Raw genomic sequence first — 5,107 nt, forward strand, 5'->3', positions numbered from 1 at the left:
TCCTGTTGAGGCGGCAACCCGGATTTGAACTGGGGAAAAAGGATTTGCAGTCCCCCGCCTTATAACCAACTCGGGGGGCCATGCCGCCAAAATGATTTGTACTAATTCAAATTTTTCTCTTGTTTTTTGTTTTTTTTCACAACTCCGAAAAAAATATAGATTTTTATTCAGTCACAATCACAAAATATAGAATCTAGTACAAATCAGAACCATTAACTATGACTGTAAATTCATGACTTTTTTTGAATTCCACATTTACATTTTTTTATTTCTAATAATATAAGATAAGAAAACATTAGAAATAGATTTATATAATAACTAATCTATTTTGAGTTTTTTTTTTTTTTTTCAAAAAAGAATAATCTTCTTCCATTTGAATTATAACACTAATCTGAGTATATGTAAACCCAAATCAGAACAAACATACGTTACCTTGTATAGCTCTATATAATGGGGTATTGTTATCTCTCTCTCTAGGGATGCTTTTTGAGGAGTAATTTCTCAATAAATTTTTGTATTGAAATTTTTTCATCAATTGAATACATTGAAAAAAATTTTTAATTTTTTGGTAGAGCACAGCATGGTGCTGTTTCCAAATAGAAACTGTAAAACCAAAAAACAAGAAAAGAAGAAAAGAGACATATATATATACCTGTGCATTCTTTTTTTTATTTTAATATAATAATAAAATTAATAATAAAAAAACATAACGTTTTACCCTTACCTTACTCACTATTCAATTATTCTAAAAATTCATGATTTTCTAAATATCTAGGTAGGTAAAAATCCATCTTTTTTTTCTGCAACTATTTTTTTTTGAACAATGAAAATACAAATACATGAAAAAGTAAGTGTTTAAAAAAAAAATTTTTCTATTTCTTATATGTTTATTATTCTGCTCGAACAGAATCCCTATCATATGATACCGACCGTTTTTTTATGGTATGGCGATCGAATTGGAATATGTAATATCATAGGTGAAAAAATGAAATTACTTTTTTTTTTTCTAGTCGTTACAAAACGCCATAAGTTCCATCCAGCGGTATTTTCTAAATTCTGTTCCATTCGGATCTCTTTCTTTTCTTATAAAAAAAAATTCCAATTGAATCTATCTAGTCCTCCGTTCATACGGATTTCAATACATTCCTATAATATCTTGGAGTTGGATAAATTTCATGTGATTCAGTAAACAGAATAGAAATTCCATTATTGCTTGAGATCGAATTCTATCTATATGATTCGGTGAAGAATGAGATATGGGATTTTTTAAAAAAAAACGGATAAATGATAAATTCAAAAAAGATGCTCGGGGATGGAAAAGAGGGAACATCTACAATACCCGGATTTAATCAGATACATTTGAAAGGGTTTTTATAAATCGGTTTATTGATCAGGGTTTAATAGAAGAACTTTCGCAATTTCCAAAATTGAAGATATAGATCACGAAATTGAATTTCAATTATTTGTGGAAACATATCAATTGGTAGAACCTCTGATAAAAGAACGAGATGCTGTCTATGAATTACTTACATATTCTTCTCTGAATTATATGTATCCGCGGGATTAATTTGGAAAACCAATAGGAATATGCAAGAACAAAGAATTTTTATTGGAAACATTCCTTTTAATGAATTCCCTTGGAACTTCTATAGTAAACGGAATATACCGAGGGTTTGATCAATCAAATATTACAAAGTCCGGTATCTATTACCAGTCAGAATTGGATCATAACGGATTTCGGTCTATACCGGCACCATAATATCAGATTGGGGGGCAGGCTAGAATTAGAGATTGATAAAAAAGCAAGAATATGGGCTCGTGTGAGTAGGAAACAGAAAATATATCTATTCTAGTTCTATCATCAGCTATGGGTTCGAATCTAAGAGAAATTCTAGAGAATGTTTGCTAACCCTGAAATTTTCTTATCTTTCTTAACCGATAAGGAGAAAAAAAAAATTGGGTCAAAAGAAAATGCTATTTTGGAGTTTTAATATCAACAATTTTCTTGTGTAGGTGGGGATCCAATATTTTCTGAATCCTATGTAAGGAATTACAAAAAAATTCTTTCACCAAGGTGTGAATTGGGGGAGGATTGGTCGCCGAAATATTAACTGGAGACTTAATCTTAATATACCTCAGAACAATATATTTTTTGTTACCACGATATATTAGCAGCTGCCGATCATTTGATTGGGATGAAATTTGGATGGGTACACTTGATGATATGAATCATTTGAAAAATAAACGTATTCGCTCTGTAGCGGATCTTTTACAAGACCAGCTCGGGTTGGCTCTGGCTCGTTTAGAAAATGTAGTTAAGGGACTATAGGCGGAGCAATTAGGCATAAATTGATACCTACTCCTCAGAATTTGGTAACTTCAACCTCCGTTAACAACTACTTATGAATCCTTTTTCGGATTACATCCATTATCTCAAGTTTTGGATCGCACTAATCCATTGACACAATCGTTCATGGGAGAAAGTTGAGTTATTTGGGCCCTGGCGGATTAACAGGGCGAACTGCTAATTTTCGAATACGAGATATCCATCCTAGTCACTACGGCGCGTATTTGCCCCATTGACACGTCTGAAGGAATCAATGTGGGACTTATTGGATCTTTATCAATTCATGCCAGGATTGGTGATTGGGGGTCGTTAGAAAGTCCGTTTTATGAACTCGTTGAGAAATCAAAAAAGGCGCGGATACGGATGCTTTTTTTATCACCAAGTCAAGATGAATATTATATGATAGCGGCAGGAAATTCTTTGGCTCTTAATCGGGGCATTCAAGAAGAACAGGCTGTACCAGCTCGATACCCCGCAAGAATTTTTGACTATCGCATGGGAAGAGGTTCATCTTCGAAGCATTTTTCCTTTCCAATATTTTTCCATTGGAGCTTCCCTATTCCTTTTATCGAACATAATGATGCGAATCGAGCTTTAATGAGTTCTAATATGCAACGCGTCAAGCAGTTCCACTTTCTCGGTCCGAAAAGTGCATTGTTGGAACTGGATTGGAACGCCAAGTGCTTTAGATTCGGGGGTTCCCGCTATAGCCGAACACGAGGGAAAAATCCTTTATACTGACACTGAGAAGATAATTTTATCGGGAAATGAGAATACTTTAAGTATTCCATTAATATGTATCAACGCTCAAACAAAATACTTGTATGCATCAAAACCTCAGGTTCGCCGGGGTAAATGTATTAAAAAGGGACAGATTTTAGCAGATGGTGCTGCTACAGTTGGTGGGGAACTCGCCTTGGGGAAAAATATATTAGTGGCTTATATGCATGGGAAGGATACAATTTTGAAGATGCGGTACTCATTAGTGAGTGTCTAGTATATGGTGATATTTATACTTCTTTCCCACATACGGAAATATGAAATTCAGACGCATGTGACAACCCAAGGTCCTGAAAGGATCACTAAGGAATACCGCATCTAGAGGGCCGTTTACTCCTACTCCGAAATTAGACAAAATGGAATTGTGATGCTAGGATCGTGGGTTGAAACGGGTGATATTTTAGTAGGTAAATTAACGCCTCAGATGGCGAAAGAATCCTCGTATGCTCCGGAAGATAGATTATTACGGGCCATACTTGGCATTCAGGTATCGACTTCAAAAGAAACTTGTTTAAAATTGCCCATAGGTGGTAGAGGTCGAGTTATTGATGTGAGATGGGTTCAGAAAAAGGGGGTTCAAGTTATAACCCCGAAATATTCGTGTATATATTTCACAGAAACGTGAAATCAAGTAGGTGATAAAGTAGCCGGAAGACAGGAAATAAGGTATCATTTCCAAAATTTTGCCTAGACAGGATATGCCTTATTTGCAAGACGGGAGACCCGTGGATATGGTCTTCAAACCCATTAGGAGTACCCTCACGCATGAATGTAGGACAGATATTTGAATGCTCGCTTGGGTTAGCGGGAAGTTTGCTAGATAGACATTATCGAATAGCCCCTTTTGATGAGAGATATGAACAAGAGGCTTCGAGAAAACTCGTATTTTCTGAATTATATGAAGCTAGTAAGCAAACAGCCAATCCATGGGTATTTGAACCCGAGTATCCAGGAAAAAGCCGCATTTTTGATGGAAGAACGGGAGATCCTTTTGAACAGCTGTGATAATAGGAAAGCCCTATATCTTGAAATTAATTCATCAGGTTGATGATAAAATACACGGACGTTCTAGTGGACATTATGCACTTGTTACACAACAACCCCTTAGAGGCCGTTCTAAGCAGGGGGGGCAGCGGGTAGGCGAAATGGAGGTTTGGGCCTCTAAGAGGGGTTTGGTGTTGCTCATATTTTACAGAGAGTGCTTACTTATAAATCTGATCATATTTAGAGCTCGCCAAGAAGTACTTGGTACCACTATCATTGGAGGACAATACCTAAAACCAGAAGATGCTCCAGAATCTTTTCGATTACTTGTTCGAGAACTACACGATCTTTTGGCTCTGGAACTGAATCATTTCCTTGTATCTGAAGAATTTCCAGATTAATAGGAAGGAAGTTTAATCGGAATGAATCACAAAATTTCTTATATGATCGATCGGTATAAACATCAACAACTCCGAATTGGATTAGTTTCTCCTCAGCAATAAGTGCTTGGTTGGGCCACTAAAAAAATACCTAATGGAGAGATAGTTGGAGAGGTGACAAAACCCTATACTTTTCATTACAACAACCAATAAACCGGAAAAAGATGGATTATTTTTGTGAAAGGATTTTTGGGCCTATAAAGAGTGGAATTTGCGCTGTGGAAATTATCGAGTGATCGGAGATGAAAAAGAAGACTCGCAATTTTGTGAACAATGTGGAGTTGAATGTGTTGATTCTCGGATACGAGATATCAAATGGGATACATAAAACTGACATGTCCTGTAACTCATGTATGGTATTTGAAACGTCTTCCTAGTTATATTGCGAATCTTTTAGAAAACCTCTTAAGAATTAGAAGGTCTAGTATACTGCGATGTGATTTGATCGAAATTTTATTTTTAAGAATGATAAACTCTCATCCCCTTCAATCAATTTGGGATGCCCCTCGATCTGACATGTCTCTTTGAAAGAGTAACATGAAGCTCAGACTTGTGG

The 5,107-nt window shown here is 35.7% G+C and overlaps 1 pseudogene; it reads left to right on the forward strand.

Moving 5' to 3' along the window:
* Window positions 1-1,294: 1,294 nt before the first annotated feature.
* LOC125600280 lies at window positions 1,295-4,582 on the forward strand (annotated as a pseudogene).
* Window positions 4,583-5,107: the final 525 nt, after the last annotated feature.

Source organism: Brassica napus, unplaced genomic scaffold, assembly GCF_020379485.1.
Source record: "Brassica napus cultivar Da-Ae unplaced genomic scaffold, Da-Ae ScsIHWf_2171;HRSCAF=2824, whole genome shotgun sequence".
Lineage (NCBI taxonomy): Eukaryota > Viridiplantae > Streptophyta > Magnoliopsida > Brassicales > Brassicaceae > Brassica > Brassica napus.